This window comes from Dermacentor variabilis, chromosome 6 (assembly GCF_050947875.1).
Source record: "Dermacentor variabilis isolate Ectoservices chromosome 6, ASM5094787v1, whole genome shotgun sequence".
Taxonomy (NCBI): Eukaryota; Metazoa; Arthropoda; class Arachnida; order Ixodida; family Ixodidae; genus Dermacentor; species Dermacentor variabilis.
In genome coordinates, this window is record NC_134573.1 from 192,323,970 (window position 1) to 192,342,190 (window position 18,221).

Sequence of the window (18,221 nt, forward strand, 5' to 3'; positions counted from 1 at the left end):
ATATCCGGATCATGAGACTGAAATAACCAGAAGAATAAGAATGGGCTGGGATGCGTTTGGCAGGCATTCTCAAATCATGAACAGCAGGTTGCCACTATCCCTCAAAAGGAAAGTGTATAACAGCTGTGTGTTACCAGTACTCACATATGGGGCAGAAACCTGGAGGCTTACGAAAAGGGTTCTGCTGAAATTGAGGACGACGCAACGAGCTATGGAAAGAAAAATGATGGGTGTAACGTTAAGGGATAAGAAAAGAGCAGATTGGGTGAGGCAACAAACGCGGGTAAATGACATCTTAGTTGTAATCAAGAAAAAGAAATGGGCATGGGCCGGACATGTAACGAGGAGGGAAGATAACCGATGGGCATTAAGGGTTACGGACTGGATTCCAAGGGAAGGGAAGCGAGCAGGGGGCGGGAGAAAGTTAGGTGGGCGGATGACATTAAGACGTTTGCAGGGACAACATGGCCACAATTAGTACATGACCGGGGTAGTTGGAGAAGTATGGGAGAGGCCTTTGCCCTGCAGTGGGCGTAACTAGGCTGATGATGATGATGATAATATATATATATATATATATATATATATATATATATATATATATATATATATATATATATGGTGTTCAGAAGGCTCGTCGGGCCTTGACGACAGTAAAAACTTCCCTCGTTTTGAAAGTACTTACAGAAATGTCCAGGAGGGCTGCCGCGCGTTTTCATTGAGCGCCGTAAGCCAAACCTATGAGGAGCGCGCCGCGTTATCCCTCATAATACGCAAGGGAGGCGCTTCCGACAGGTGGCCACTCCTCACCGCCAATAATAATAATAATAATAATAATAATAATAATAATAATAATATAATAATCAGCCTGGTTACGCCCACTGCAGGGCAAAGGCCTCTCCCATACTTCTCCAACAACCCCGGTCATGTACTAATTGTGGCCATGTCATGGCTGCAAACTTCTTAATCTCATCCGCCCACCTAACTTTCTGCCGCCCCCTGCTACGCTTCCCTTCCCTTGGGATCCAGTCTGTAACCCTTAATGACCATCGGTTATCTTCCCTCCTCATTACATGTCCTGCCCATGCCCATTTCTTTTTCTTGATTTCAACTAAGATGTCATTAACTCGCGTTTGTTCCCTCACCCAATCTGCTCTTTTCTTATCCCTTAACGTTACACCTATCATTCTTCTTTCCATAGCTCGTTGCGTCTTCCTCAATTTGAGTAGAACCCTTTTCGTAAGCCTCCAGGTTTGTGCCCCGTAGGTGAGTACTGGTAAGACACAGCTATTATATACTTTTCTCTTGAGGGATAATGGCAACATCCTGTTCATGATCTGAGAATGCCAGCCAAACGCACCCCAGCCCATTCTTATTCTTCTGATTATTTCCGTCTCATGATCCGGATCCGCCATCACTACCTGCCCTAAGTAGATGTATTCCCTTACGACTTCCAGTGCCTCGCTGCCTATTGTAAATTGCTGTTCTCTTCCGAGACTGTTAAGCATTACATTAGTTTTCTGCAGATTAATTTTTAGACCCACTCTTCTGCTTTGCCTCTCCAGGTCAGTGAGCATGCATTGTAATTGGTCCCCTGAGTTACTAAGCAAGGCAATATCATCAGCGAATAGCAAGTTACTAAGGTATTCTCCATTAACTTTTATGCACAATTCTTCCCAATCCAGGTCTCTGAATACCTCCTGTAAACACGCTGTGAATAGCATTGGAGATATCGTATCTCCCTGCCTGACGCCTTTCTTTATTGGGATTTTGTTGCTTGCTTTATGGAGGACTACGGTGGCTGTGGAGCCGCTATATATATCTTTCAGTATTTTTACATACGGCTCGTCTACACCCTGATTCCGTAATGCCTCTATGACTGCTGAGGTTTCGACAGAATCAAACGCTTTCTCGTAATATATGAAAGCTATATATAAGGGTTGGTTATATTCCGCAGATTTCTCTATCACGTGATTGATAGTGTGAATGTGATCTATTGTTGAGTAGCCTTTACGGAATCCTGCCTGGTCCTTTGCTTGACAGAAGTCTAAGGTGTTCCTGATTCTATTTGCGATTACCTTAGTAAATACTTTGTCGGCAACGGACAGTAAGCCGATCGGTCTATAATTTTTCAAGTCTTTGGCGTCCCCTTTTTTATGGATTAGGATTATGTCAGCGTTCTTCCAAGATTCCGGTACGCTCGAGGTCATGAGTCATTGCGTAGACAGCGTGGCCAGTTTCTCTAGAACAATCTGTCCACCATCCTTCAACAAATCTGTTGTTACCTGATCCTCCCCAGCTGCCTTCCCCATTTGCATATCTCCCAAGCCTTTCTTTACTTCTTCCGGCGTTACCTTTGGGATTTCGAATTCCTGTGGACTAATTTCTCTTCCATTATCGTCGAGGGTGCCACTGGTGCTGTATAAATCTCTATAGAAATCCTCAGCCACTTGAACTATCTCATCCATATTAGTAATGACATTGCCGGCTTTGTCTCTTAACGCATACATCTAATTCTTGCCAATTCCTAGTTTCTTCTTCATTGTTTTTAGGCTTCCTCCGTTCCTGAGAGCACGTTCAATTCTATCCATATTATACTTCCTTATGTCAGCTGTCTTACGCTTGTTGATTAACTTCGAAAGTTCTGCCAGTTCTATTCTAGCTGTAGGGTTAGATGCTTTCATACATTGGCGTTTCTTGATCAGCTCTTTCGTCTCCTGCGATAGTTTGCTGGTATCCTGCCTAACGGAGTTACCGCCGAATAGTTGACCGATTTGTTGCACTTGAGCCACGTCATGGTCGTCTACGGACTGAGCCTGGAATTCGCGCGGCCGTGTGCATCTAGCTTCAGCACCGTTCCTCTGCCAACAAGTCTATGACTTGCTCGTAAGCCAGCAAATGTTTGCGGGAGTTCTTTCACCATTCTTTTCTCTCGATTATCTCCAATTCAATGACTAGTTTCGCTGGCAACAACGCATAGAGGTTCTTCTGGTATATGCTTTAATCTGTCGCGGTGTGTGCGATAACGCTGCCCTCGTAAAACGTTCGACGCAGGATCGCTTGGATCGTTTTTGATCACGTGCTGATAGCAAAGGCTCGTGCGTACAAAAGCGGCAGCCGTCTTGACTGCCGTTGACGCCCACCGTATTCATCTGAGAGGGTACGCAGATGATATACTCCGGTTCGCTTTGATGCACTGTTCAAAACGAGCCTTCATTAATTCTGCTGTGCGTACATACGTCTTGTTGAGCCGTTCGCACCGACTTCGTCTTTTCCTCAGCGCGTCGACCAAAGCGGGGCCGCCACTAATGAAAAACCGCCCCGCTGGGGAGATTGTCGCTGTGCTTCTCACAATCTCGCTTGGCCATTGTCGAGCACGCACTTACATTCCTTCTGCTGAAAAGGAAAAAACGGTGTTGTCTCTTGATGAACGCTAGCCACGTACGAGCCGCCAATCACTGAAGGAAATAGACGCTGGCTCGCACAGCTTGTCTTCCTCCAGAGTAGTTTGCCAATGCGTTCGCTCTCATTCGCTGTCGCTATTGACTGGTAAGTCATCCCCCCCCCCCCCCCCCCTCGAACGATTGGTTTCGTAAATGGTTTCGTTTTTTTTTTGTTCATTTTGGAGCATTCAAATTATTTTCACTCTTCATGTGCTCTTCATTTCCCTCAGTCATGTGATGATGTGTGTTCGTTTTCTTTGTCGATGATTGGGGAGTGCCGTCTTCGTCCTCGCCGCTGAGGGGCGACACAGTGGTTCTAAAGTGGGCTAGTCGGCTTCCTAGCATTCAGCGGACAAATTGGACAGTACACAATCAGCAATGTGCCTTTCATACCTTACTGTTTATTTTGTTGGGCAAGTTCATAAAACAGCAACAGAAATGAATTCGGGGTGGGTGTCACGAACGTTGAACGATGTGAGCACAGAGCCGCACATCTCGTTCGCCAACAGAATTCACCGAACGTGCTCACAGGACAATGAATGCAGTCCTTCTCGTAAAATGGTCCATCGATCACCCTACAATTCAAGCACCATTAGGCCGTATATCTTGATGACAGTTATACCCAATCGTGCAACTCTTGAGTGTTGCGAATATGGTGGTGTCGCGTGTCTCAATACGCTTGCATTTTCTTCTTATAAATGCGCCCGCCTATAAATCATAAGAACACACAGTATATATACACTTCAGATTGCACAAAATCTAACCAGTCAAAGCATTATACAATAAAACGCGAGATGTTAAAGCAAATTACCATGTCAACGTTCATTTGCCCCGAAAAAGAAAGATTGTGTCAGAGAGGAAAATATAAAAGTATAAAGAGCTAAGCTGGTGTTTGCGAGCTACGTGCTGCCACAGCTGTCAGAAAAAATCAGTCAATGTATCTCATCGCACTTCGTCTGAAACAGCCGCTCTCTCATTTCCAATTCCCCCCCCCCTCGCCCCCTACATACGCACACTATCCTTCCCGCAAGAAAGAATAAAAAATCTTGCCCCTCGAGTCAGCTAACTGTGAAAAATGTCGCCAGCTGCCGTGGCCATTCTTCAAACTGCTGCACCCTGTGGACAAAGTCGACGCACCTCTTTTCCTCCTATACCAATAATATACCGGCGTGCGCGGCTGCTGGCCCAAGGTAAGGCAAATGTAAAGCAAAAGCCACTCTCGCAGTCCCTCTGCTTTTTGTCTCAAAACAAGACGTCGCTCCTGTGCTGCGCTTCACGGCCCCAGTACTTGAGGCGAGGAGGCAATGCGGTTTTTATTTCCTGACCAGAGAGTTCACTTTCATAAGAGAACTACGCTCGCGGATAAATAAAATGAAAGCGACATCTTAGAGGTCTTGGACACAGAAAGCACATTGTGATTTTCCATTAACGACCGCTCCGCATTCGTGTGCAAGATAGCTTGCTAGATTTTGCATATCTTCCCTTACTCTCCCTTAATGAATTGAGGTCCGTTGTTTTTAGCCTTAAGCTGAATAAACCGCCAGGCTTTGACGAAATATCTGTCAGTGAACTTCAGATGACTTTTGACGCAATTGAACATGTATTGCTATCTCTTCTCAACTTTATTTTGGACGCTGGTGTGATTCCAGTGGAAATAAAAACCGCAAAAGTAATCACACTTCATAAGCAAGGTGCACACAATCATATTGAAAATTACAGACCTATTACAGAACATGCGGCTGTTACAATAACGCATTTCCTAGATAAGCATAGTGTACTATCATCAAATCAATACGGATATGTCCAGGAGAAGGGCACCAAGGCACTGTTAGAAGACTGATCTGATCTATTAAATTCTGCACTAGATCGCCACCGGGTAGCTTGTGCTCTCTTTATCAGTGCCTCTAAGACATGTGACAGTGTTTGTCATGATATGTTGTTACCGAAACTGTTTCTGCTAGGACTTCGTAGGTCATTCTTGAATCTATTAACTCAGCAGGAGAAGCGACAGTGTGTAAAAGTGGGTAATAGTTTAAGTGTTTTTACATATATTTATTCTGGAGTCCCTCAGGGATCGATATTAAACCCCCTGCTCTTCAACATATCTGTGAATGATTTGTTCGATGTAGTAGGTGATCATATATATCAATACACCGATGATACAGTTCTTGTATCCTGCGCAACTAATCTCTCTGATTCAATTAGCTGCTTACAGAATAAGGTAACTAAAGCTATGGAGTGGCTCGCGGCAAATTTAATAAATGTCAACCCTTCTAAAACGCATCTTGTCTGTTTCCATTTTGACATAAAAATTGTAACAGCGCAAACACATGCAACCACAAGGTACCAAGGACGAGTCCTTCGTACCTTGTGGTTGCATGTGTTTGCGCTGTTAAAATTTTTGTAAAGTATGCACCAAATCACCCAGAAAGAAGTTTTAATGATGTATTTTTCCATAACCCTATGAAAAAATTCTCCCTTTGAAACCGCTGTTCTTACGCACATCTGACTGGTATACATGCACGTGTGAACCGATTAAATACGCATTTTTGTTAAGTATCTTGGGCTGCGCTTTGACTGTGATCTTTTATGGAATTCGTATTTGTCCCATCTTTGTAACAGGTTGCGCACCGCCTCCTGTGTATCATTCAATGTGCGATGTCTTATGCCAAACTCAGTGCGAAAAATGATTGTGAATGCTTTAGTCTACAGTGCGCTACGTTATGGCTTGACTGTTTTTGGTCACTGCACCCTTATATATGGAGCTCAAAAATGAACTCAATTTGACGTTCGCTGTTGTCAGTAATGGCTGTACGATTTGTGCCCAAGGAAAGATGCTGATGTCTTCAAGTTGTTGAATTTGCCGAACTTTCCTTCCCTGATTGTATAAAGTGTTGTAATTAAACACTTCTGAAATAATGATTTTAAGATACGCTATACACCAGCCCGTTCTCTGAAGCCAAATGAACTGTATGTGATCCCCAAGACGGCAACAAAGTATGGAAGAAGAACCCGGCAATATTATGTTCCAGCTATATTTAATAAATTATCAACACCCGTGTTTGAAGCTAACACAGGACGTGGGATCCAAAAATTACTCAGGATTTTCTAAGTTTAAGAGAACATTTGGTATAACACTTAAAATTAAATATTTCGTTCCGACGCGCTAATAGATAGCTCTGCTAATAACCATGTGCAATTTTCTGTGACCTGACCGTCAGGCACTGCTAGTCAAGCCCTCTGAGGCTTTGAAAGGCCTGCTTTTTTATTTTGTTGTCTTTATGTACAAGAAAGATTGTATGTATGTATGTATGTATGTATGTATGTATGTATGTATGTATGTATGTATGTATGTATGTATGTATGTATGTATGTATGTATGTATGTATGTATGTATGTGTGTGTGTGTGTGTGTGTGTGTGCGTGTGCGTGTGCGTGTGCGTGTGTGTGTGTGTGTGTGTGTGTGTGTGTGTGTGTGTGTGTCTATGTATGTATGCGCGAAACACGCACGTGTCCTTGTGACGTGGGCCAGGTGATGAAAGGATGACTCCCGGGTAAGGATGAATGCGTCTTCGTTAGCTGCTGAGCACGAAGGCCCTCGGTGGCCATGCCGACGGCATCAGTCGCTCGGAGTATCAAATGGTCGCTAGCTCGCTAGACCCTTCGCTGTCACTCGAAGTCCGTCAGTGTATGTGCCACTTGTGGAAGAAGTTTCATCTCATAGCAGCCACACTAGTGCATGCAATACGAACAGGATTGGTTGTTTGGTCACGGAAGACTGGGATAGGCTTTGGGCAGACTCCCATCAAGTGGACGACACTTGGTTTAGCTACTTTTCCTAGGTGTACTTGACTGTGGCGCGAAATACCTCTCGTGAAGAGGGAAAGAAAGGAAAAAGACAGGGAAGCTTCGCTGTCTTCTTTTTTTTCTGTCCCTTTTCACTGAATATATCACAATCAAGCGTACCTGGGAAATCTAAGCACCAACTTGCCCAAGAAGAAGTCATATTGGTTCAGCCAGCGGCACACAAGATACACCAGGCAAACTGAGGGTTTGCCATGCGTGCTGCCGGAAAGGATTATCCACTCATCAGGGAGGGTTCGATTGGCGGCGTGCAGGCTAACATTGCCTACGAAAAAGTCACCGCAACCACCACAACTCACCAGTAGGGTTCTGCGCGCATCGGGAACGCACGGCCGGACTTTTCATTGAAGAGGGAAGTGAGACTTTCTTTCTTTTATTGCTTTCTGTTTCACTGAACCCCCCGCGGACTCCGAGCTGTGCGCGAGAGAAAGGACCCGCTCCCTCCGTTCGGTTCCTGGAAGTGACCCAGTGACCACGCTTCGAAATGTCCGGTGATGTTTCCCGGGCCTGGGGGACGGACCGCGGTTCGAAAAACGCAGGTAACGCACACTCGCCCCACCGGCCCTAGGACCACTTTCTTACGGGCTGAAAACTGAGCTTTTTTCATTTCATTTCATTTTATTTCCTTAAAGACCCCGTAGTAGGGGTATTACATACGGGGTGGGAATACAACATATACAAACAAGTGCTATAATGCACTCAATTCTGTAGATAAAAAGTTGTTACATCTTGAACAAATTGTGAAGAGCAGGTGATGGCAGCGATTTGATGAGGAAGGCCATTCCAGTCTTTAGATGCTCGGTAGAAAAACGAGGCTGAAAATGTATTTGTGCGTGGTTGTGCTACCTGCTGGGGATGGCCAATGCGTCGTGACCGGCGCGTTGGTGGAACAACTTGTGGTGGTCGATTAAGCGTAGCAGAACCTGTGGAAGAGGGAAAGGGTGGCGATGCGGCGACGAAGGAATAGAAGCGATAAGGAAGATTCTTTTTTTAAGATGATATGCTGACGTGTAAGAATATGTGGAATGAATATACCTGGTGGCGCGATTTTGAGCTTACTCAAGGGCATTGGCGAGATATGCTTTATGCGGATCCCAGATGGCAGATGCATATTCGAGTTTCGTTCTTACCAATGATCTATAGGCTAACAGTTTTACATGCAATGGAGCGAGGCGGAGGTGACGTCTTAGAAATCCCAATGTTTTGTTAGCCGATGAAATAACATTAGTAACATGCGCATTCCAGGTTAGATCATTAGTCAAGGTGATACCTAGGTATTTGTAGAATTCCACTAATTCCACGGTGACGTCACCAATCCGATAAGAAAAGTGAAGAGGATGATGACGGCGGGCAAATGAGATAAGTTTGCATTTATTAGAGTTGAGTGTCATCAGCCAAACATGACACCATTCTTGTACGCGGTTAAGGTCAGATTGAAGAGTTATTTGGTCCGTGATAGTATTGACTGCGCTGTAAATAACGGTCATCGGCGAACACACGGATACGGCAGGACACATGCAAGGGTAAGTCGTTAATGTAAATTAAGAAAAGAAGGGGGCCAAGGACGGACCCCTGTGGTACGCCTGACGTGACGAGTGTAATGTTTGAAGCGTGTTTATTAAATGAGACATACTGTGAGCGATTAGTTAAAAATTGCTCAAGCCATTTTAGGACATCAGGATGCAAATTCAAACGAGGAAGTTTTAGTAATAGGCGTTAATGAGCTATTTTGTCAAACGCTTTCGCGTAATCCAAAAATATGGCGTCTGTTTGTATGTTACGGTCAAAATTAGCATGAACGTCATGAAGAAATAGTGCAAGCTGGGTCTCGCAAGAATGGCACCTGCGGAACCCGTGCTGTGAAGGATGAAAGAAGTTGTTAGCGTCTAGAAAGTTCATAATATGAGACTTGATTACATGCTCCATGATCTTACAGGGAACACTTGTGAATGAGATGGGGCGGTAATTTAGGGGAGAATTTTTGTTGCCCTATTTGTAGACTGGAGTAACCTTTCCGATCATCCACTCATCTGGCATGGTGCCTGTAGAAAGCGACTGTGAAAATAATAAATACAGAAACTCTACAGAAATGTGTTTCGTGTTTTTTAGTAGTTTTGAGTTAATGTCATCGATGCCAGATGAGGAAGACAACTTAATATTTTCTATCACAGATAAGAGCCCGCGTACTGTGAATGTGATGGTTGACATGTTGCATCGTATATTTGTGGTTGGCGGGGGAATAAGTGTGTCCATTTGATTAGTGAAGACTGAAGAAAATGCGTTGTTGAACATATTAGCGCAGGTGAAATCTGTCAACGATTCACCCCGCTCGTTAGTAAGATTATTGATACACGCTTCTTTGGGGTTTATCACCTGCCAAAATTTTCTTGGATTAGTAAGTAAAACGTTTGGCAGGTCATAGTGAAAAAAGGCTTGCTTTGCATCGCGAATTCCGATTAAGTACGCACCTTCAGCAGCGTAATATTTCTCCCACGCAACTTAGCTTGCCTTAAATTTAGCGTGGCGATAAAGGCGCTTTTTATTTTCTAGTCGTTTTAAGGATATCGTAAACCATGGTTTTTGTCGATTGGATCGAATCGTTATCTTGGGAATAAATTGGTTCTTTAGTTCACACAGCTTGTTTTTAAACAACAGCCAGTTATCATAAATCGAATGGTTGTTAAATTCATCTGCAAAGGTAGAAAAGAATGCGTTTAATTCAGTATTTATAGCCTCATAGTTACCTTCCTCATATAAACAAATTGTCTTCTCGTGCATGTCGCGGGGTGGGGGAGCGAAAGTGAAGGCAGCATGAATAACTTTGTGATCACTAATCTCACGAAGATATGTAAGGGATGTTAAGATTTGAGGATGGCTGGTTAGTATGAGATCTAAAATATTGGCAGATGTCCCCGATACACGGGTTGGCTCCAGTACTACCTGTGTTAAATTGTAATTTAAACACATTTCTACAAAGTCGCTCGCTTCAGTTTGATTTGTTAGTAAAGCAGTGCCATTGTGTCAGTTAATGTCGGGAAAATTAGTCTCCAAATAAGGGAATAATAGCATTGGGATGCTTTGAAGGAATTTCATTTAATATGTTATTTAAGAAATTAGAAAAGCCCGGTTGATGGTGAGGGGGTCGATAACAAACGCCTAGCAGTACTCTTCGTGGGGAACATTGAAATTTTAACCACAATGTTTTGAAGTGGCTGTCACTGTTAATTCGTGTGCACGGCAATTGCTGGTTCACGGCAATCAGAACACCTCCGCCGCGTGCGTCTCTCCGATCGCATCGATAAACTTCGAAGTTCGGAACATCGGCCAAGACTTCTGCATCACTGATTTCTTTTGCAAGCCACGTTTCTGTTAGTATCAGTAAGTTACTGGCGGATGACGTCATAAGATTTGATACGTGCTCACGCTTTGGCAGAAAGCTGCGTGTGTTCGTGAAAATTACTGAAAAAGACAGATTATTACGTGGGATGGAAGGGCGAGTTCTTCTATTCTTGGGATAATGCGATGGCCATGCTCTTTCTTTGACGGTCTGTGATGTCTCGTCAAATATGTAGCGTTTAGTACGTATGTGCAATGTTTTGTAACGCAATGAAAAGCGAGCAGATTTTGCTTTCGCGAAAGCAACAAGGTGCCTGCGGGCGTTCTGCACAGCCTTAGAAAAATCTTTGCCGACACTGTGTTCAGTGCCTTTGAACTTACCACCATTTGATAGGACAGTTTCTTTCGTTTTAAAGTACGTAAATTTAACAAATATAAGTCGACGGCGCCCCGCAGTATGCCTCCCGAGACGATGTGCTCGTTCAATTTCTGTTGTATCTATGTTAATGTTAAGTTGCTGAGAGCACAGCTGGGTTACGGCTTCTTCAGACTGGGCGAATGGTTCCGAGGGATTAGTATCAGGAACACCATAAAAGATTTGGTTATTTCTACGTGATCGGTTTTCAGCGTCATCCATACGCCGTTCCAAGCAAGTGGCCAGGTCAGTAATTTTTGCAGTTTCTGCTTTTACGGCGTCAATTTCATTACGCAACGGGATGCTGCTTTGGAAAAGTTTTTCGACTACTGACACTCGGGAAGTCAAATCGGACACCATTTTATTCGTTGCCAGTAGTTGGTTCTTAATGTCTTTCATTTCTGTGATTGTTTCTTTTTGGCCGGCTGATAGTTTTTGCAGCTCTTTTAGTACAAGGTCAGCACTATCGGGACCCGTGTTAGACTCGATGTCTCCTGACAAGAGAAGCAAGGACCGAATGGCACAAACACTCTCAACAGCAATAGCGACGCAGCACCAGGGGCTCGGCAGCTGCACCAGAAGATAATTGCTAGATTTCTTTGCAAAAAGAGAATACTTTTTACCAACCTGCGTAGCGAAGAGCAGCGGGTTAGTTGTCTGCATTGTGGTACAGCAACCGAGCCCACAGAGCGGTGTCGACAATCACGGCTGCTTTATACTTGGCGGGAGCCCTAGCGTCAGTGCTGATGGGGCCTTCCACAGGGAATCCAGCATCCAGATGTCGCATGGTGGCGCTGACACAAATGAGGTTGCACAGTCATTTCCAATGGCGTAGGCGCCAGATGGCGTACAAGGTGACCACGTTCCGGTTTCATTGATGAGGGGCAGCTGCGCACATTCCACTGGCGTCTTGATAACCGGAGGTATCCGTGATGACAGCTGCTCGTGGGTGACGATAGCTACGAGCACCTGCGTAGCGAAGAGCAACGGGTAGTCTGCATTTTGGTACAGCAACCGAGCCCACCTTTTTGTGTATTTTGAACTCGCCTTTTTGACCTTCTTCGTGCAATTAAAGTTTGTTTTAAATGTTCACCTGCGTTCGGACCCGTTATCTAGCCGGACCGCGGACGCTTTGATCCCGTCAAGTGCGATCCGCAAGGCCAGTATAGTAAAAATTGGCAGTCGCTTAGCTCGGCTATGCCAGGATATACGTAGCGAGAGCTAAGGCATAGGATGCATAGCCTTGGTTAACCTTGACTGCAAGTCCAGGTTAGTCTGGTTGTCTAGCTGTGTTGCGGCGTTTAGCCAGTCGTTCGGCGCGCTGTTCGTCTGTTTCCTGGGCGATTCGTTTCCTCTTCATCTCGTTCCGATGTCGATCCCAGGCCTCCTCCTCCTTATCAGAATTGTCGCCATCCATAATGCCGCCTCCACTGTGGTTGCGACGCACGCGCGCTCTCCTTTTCGATCCTCCAACATGTTATCAGTCATGCGATGCAGGTGGCGAAGCGAGCGGAGGCGAGCGCAACGACGAGGAACGCGGTCTGACGTCATACAAAACGGCGGCGACGGAAAGGCGCGGCGCAGCGCAGCGGCGGAACACCTGTGGCTCGGTGCTACTAGTGGCGCATGTGCAGTAGTGACTAGGAAGCGAGAGAAAGAGAGAGAGAGAAATATCCGTGGCGAGGCGCGCGCTGTGACGTCATGTGCCTCCTCGGAGCACCGCCATGGAGAAATCACAAGTTCGTGGCCAGTAAAGCTTTCGCGTTAAAAAGTGAAGTCGACTGCCATCGGCCGCCAACTCAACATCCGCCCCAGTTGAATATGTCGCATGGCAAGACCTCCGGTTTGACTATGACATCCGCCTACTGCAAGGACGCGGCACCGCCTAGAAGTTGTGCACCTGACGGCACACAGGGCAACGAATAGGTGGGCTCGTTTCAAATTTCATCGCGCAGCTTAGCAGGCTTCACCACGTACGTCCGCTTTGAGGGAGATATGTCGTGAAGCACGCACGCCAAAATGAATCAGGACAAGCCGACGCCTGAAAGGTTTCAAGTTATGACAGCGGAGCCCGAAGCTTCCACTGCAAACATTCGATCACAAAGAGCAACTACGTTTTCCATGAAAGCTAAAGAAACGTATGAAACGAGCCGCGAAGAGCGCTGCAGGAGAATGAATGAATGAAACCACGTTTATTCCACATTAAAATGCGCCGAAGACGCTGCGGTGGAAAGAGGAGGGGTGTTATTGCAAAAGGGGAAGGGTGAAGCTGCCTCCCTTTTATTAATGAACGTCCTGGAGGCAGCTAAGTGGGGACCGCATGACGCTTGTGGCTGTCACGGAGCCGATCACCGCCGGGTGGTGCTGCAGGGTCCTGAAGGAACAGCAGCAGTGCTCGCCAGAGCTCGATGGCATGGTCCGGAGACGTGGTATCCGGGCAAGCCTAAGTCCGGAGAGAAGAAGGCCAGGGTCCCCGCTGTATAGTGGCCAGGGCACGAAGCCTTGGTGGGATGTAGAGGGGGCACCCCCAAAAAAGTTGGTTTAGATCAGCACGACATGTGCACATGGAACAGAACCCACTTACGGGTGGTGGTGTGCCACCCTTGTGGAAACGGTTCAACAAGTGAGGAGTAAGGAGGGTGCTTGTCTGGATTCTCCGAAGCAAGACTGACTCTCGCCGTGTGAATACCTTCGGTGGAAGTGACGGTATAGAGAGTGGATTGCCCACTGCTGCGAGGTAGGTGGCACGTCATTGTTTGGCCGCATGCTTGTCTGCCATTGGGTCTGATACCTCAGGTGTGGTAGCTAGGAGAGGATAAGGATTATCGGAGGCTCTGGCTAGCGCAGTAGAGAGATGAACGCGCGCCAGTCTCTTCTCGTTTCCGGGGATACCGCAGTACGCAGGGGCCCAGTGAATGGTAACATCGTGACCGCATTCGCGGAGCAGGCATGCCTGGTGCCGGATATTATGCAGTACGGGATCTGTGTAAATAACATTAGCACATGCCCGATGGGCAGCCTGGGAATCTGTGTGCACATGATGGTGAACAGGGTCAGTTTGAGACGAAGTTGCGAGGGCCCACTCCAAATAATCTAGGATGGCCATTAGCTCAGCGCGGGTGCTGTACATTGCTTCTGCTGATATATGATGGCGGCGGTTCTGATTTTCATTTGTCTGGTCGTACCACGCAGTGGCATAACAGTGGCATAACAGTTACTAACGTCGTTTGTAGGCAGTGCAGCGTCCGTGTATACGATGGGTTCAGTCAAGGAGAGTGCACTCGTAGCCTTGGCATGCCTCTTGGCATATGCAACGCGCCGAATTCGCTGAGTAGGGTCCATATTGAGAGGAAGTGGCCTGCCATCGGTGAGAGCCGTGATTTACCACGGCGGCGTGTTGTTGGACAAATGGACATTTTGTGGACGTCATACGCGAGGAGCATGAGTGTGTGTCGCCCGGCTTTTGTGGCGCGAAGTTTCGTCTCTTGTGTATAGATGTGCATGTCTACGAGCTCGGACAGGCTGTTGAGTTTGCTACAACTTTTAAGCGCTTCGAGGCTTGTGTACCTTGGGAGTCCAGTCACAATGCGTTTGGCTTCGTTGAGTAACCGGTCGAGCGCGTGCATCTGTGTGCGGTTGACTGGATGATACAGCAGCCTGTACATGATACGGGAGACAAGAAAAGCTTGAGCGAACTGCCGCATTTCACGTTCGTTTACTCCACGGGGGCGGGTATAGATTCTGCGTAAAGCGTGCAGGATATGTTTGCTGGTCTTTGTAACGCATTGGAACCAAGTGTTCGCTGTGCAGTTCTCGTCTAGGTGCATACCGAGTATTCGGATAGTAGATTTCCGTGTGATGGGTTGGTCACCGATGTACAGTTTAAAAGACTGCTTTTCTTCCTGCTTTCCAAAGGTAGACCTGCCAACATGAATGACGACAAACTCTGTTTTGTCTGGGGCAGTGTGTAAACCCATTTCCATGGCATAGGCGTGAATAATGTCGAGAGCTCGTTGTAAGACGTCCTCCTGCTCCCCGATGCACCCTTGATGCGTCCAGACGGTGACGTCATCGGCGTACACCGCGTGTTTCAGGCCCGATACGTCGGCAAGGCGCTTACGTAGCTGGTGCATAGCTATATTAAACAGCGTCGGTGAAATAACGGAGCCCTGGGGGACGCCTACGTGGTTGGTTCGTATGGCACTGACGTCGTGACCAACTTCGACTTGGTAGCTTCGCTCTTCAAGGAAACCCGCTATGAAGTTGTACATCTTCCCTCTGATGCCAAGGGCACGTGCTTTGATCATGATAGTGTTATGTGGGACGGAATTAAATGCCTTGCTGTATCCACTGCGACAACGGCTCGTGGGTGCACCGAATTAGAGCTGCAGGAGAATAGACGCTGCCTGTAAGAACGTGGAGACCGCTATTACCAAAGTGTTATGTGCGAAAGAGGAAGACATTAACAGCGCCGTAACGCAGCTTCGTGCAAGCTATGAGCGCTACGAACACGTCGCCGCCAGATACGTTACCTTCCTCGCCAAAACGAGCAGATTTCTGATCTATTGGTTTCTGATCAATGATAGATCTCTGATCTATCAGGCTCAAAATGTTAACGATCTGAAGCAAAAAGTATTGAGCAACATCTTTTCACAGAAACTTAATGTTACCTGTGACTCGTTAGGGAGAATTCATTGGTTGCGTAAACCTGGCAAAGATAGGCCAGTTATAGGATTGGACTCGGCGGCACGGCCGTGACAATGTTGGCTAACGTATACCTTTGTACCTGCAGATTGTCTGCGAGATCTGCTTCATCGGTGGCGGATCCGTGGGACGGGCGGATGGAGCGCACCTTTCTGCGAAAACGCCGCTGACCTCGCTTTCGTCTATCGTCGATCAAGGCTGTCTCCGCAGTGGAAGTGCCGCTTCTGGCAAGCCATCGTTCCATCTACACGTGGACACTGTCTACCGCGCACCCACCTGAAGCACCCTGACATCACTAAAAAGACATCGGCATGACGGATTCTTGGGTATAAAAGAAGCTGCAGCAGTGACTGCCTTCAGTGGACTCGGCGGCACGGCCGCGACAATGTTGGCTCAAGTACCTTTGTACATGCAGGTTAGTGATAAGAAATATGTATTTCGCACCGATTACCTTTGTCTGGTCGTGCTGCCGTGTCCACAAACTATTGTGAGTTGTATCGGCGAATGTTTCTCTTTGGCAGGGATGTTGTTGTCGTTATCAGGGGATGTTGAAAAAATCCTGGGCCTACTAACACTGAAATGATCAAGGAACTTCTTGATACGCAGAAAGTGATTTTGGGTAAACTTTCTGAAATCCAGGAAAGACAGGCCTCTTCTGAAGCAAAGCTGGTTCAAATGAATACTAGGCTTTCTTCCATAGAAGAAAGTTTGAAGGAATTCGACGTTGTTAATAAGAGACTATCTAAAGTTGAGGACTATCTGCATGTACATGACCGGAATTTAGATGCTCTCAACCGAAAGGTTCATCAACTTGAAAACAGGTCCAGGCAAAATAACTTGATAATAAGAGGAATTGGTGAGGACGCACGGGAAACAGATGATGTTTTGTTGAAAAAGATGAACGGTGATGTGTTTAGCGGCATTTTGAAGCTGAAAATCAATTCAGTTGAAAGAATCCATCGCCGAGGTAAAAAGATTGAAGGTAGAGACCGTCCCATAATCATGAGGGTGGCTGATTTCAGAGACAAATCCAAAATTTTGCGTCATTGCTCTATGCTTAAGGGCACGAATATAAGCATCAGTGAGGATTATTCGAAAAGGATTGTTGAAGTACGAAGATGTCTATGGGTTTCTACACAGGAGGAAAGGTCAAAGGGAGCAAAACCTAAACTACTATATGACAAAATAAAAGTGAATAATGTCCTTTATGCGTGGAATGATATCACTAAAGAGCGCTATGAATGTCAAGCACGCCCTCCGGATGACCCTGCTTGAATTTTGGAAAGCGATTCCTTCATGATACTGAATGTGAATGCAAGAAACATACTAAATAAGGTCGAGGATATGGAAGCTATGATTTTAGAGCATGATCCGGATATTACAATGATTACTGAGACACGGCTTCATAAAGGTATATTAAATAGCGAGGTAACTCCAAAGTCTTATGTAATGGTAAGGAAGGACCGGGATGGTAGAGGTGGTGGAGTTGCGTTAATGATTCGCGATAACATTGACTTTATTATACTTCCTGTCCCCGCTGATATTGAAGCAGTTTGGATTAAGATAATTTATAAGAATCGTTCAGTCCACATAGGCCGTATATATAGGCCACCAAATTCACCAGTCCAGGTTCTTTCTTCTCTCCGGCACGTTATGGAGTGCAATGTGCAACAAGAGGAGACAATATTATACTTTTGGGTGATTTCAACCTACCCGGAATAAACTGGAATGCTTACTCTCCTGGAGATACAGAAATTTTGAATTGCAATGAGCTTCTTGATGTTGTTTTTTGTTTTGGTTTAAACCAAGTGGTGACCGACTCTACTAGAATCAGTGCTCGTTCTTCGTCTATCCTTGATCTTGTTTTCGTGTCTAATCACCTGTTGCCTTTACTAATAGACTGTAAGACCAGTGATGGCATCTCTGACCATAAACTTGTACTACTGTCTTTAAGCCTTTCCGCCGATACTGTCAACCATCCCCGCAAAAATGTCGTGTTAAACTTTGCTAGAGCTGATGATGTTGGGGTTCTAGAATTGCTAGAGGACTCTTATGAGAGATTCTCTGAACTTTATATGCATAATCAGGGTCCTGATTGTCTCTGGGAGTACTTTGCTAATTTGGTCATGTCTTTTATAAAACTGTATATACCTAAGCGTTTAAAGAAAACTAGCAATAGAAGCCCTTGGATAACTAGAGAAATAATACACTTAAAGAGGCTAATAAAACGAAAACGTAAGAATTGTAAAAAGAATCCTAGCACTCAGACTCGCTCCACCATTCAATGTCTTGGAAGGAATCTTAAGATACTTGTGAAAGAATCCAAACAAAGGTTCTTTGGCATCACAATCCCAAAATTTCTAAAAGAAGCACCGGGTAAATTTTGGATATATAGTAATCCATCATCGAATGTTCGCTCAACGACACAATCTAATGAGCATCCTTCTTCCGAGAGTTTC

General features: G+C 45.7%; 1 long non-coding RNA gene and 1 pseudogene across 1 annotated transcript in view; one reads left to right on the plus strand and one right to left on the minus strand.

Annotated features, from left to right (window-relative positions):
- Positions 1 to 18,221, plus strand: part of LOC142584471 (uncharacterized) — a 55,468-nt gene that overhangs the window by 23,064 nt on the left and 14,183 nt on the right. The window contains exon 2 of the long non-coding RNA XR_012828799.1: positions 15,851 to 16,088. This is a non-coding gene — a long non-coding RNA (uncharacterized LOC142584471). The remainder of the gene's footprint in view (positions 1 to 15,850; positions 16,089 to 18,221) is intronic.
- LOC142584531 (uncharacterized) lies at positions 13,364 to 14,188 on the minus strand (annotated as a pseudogene).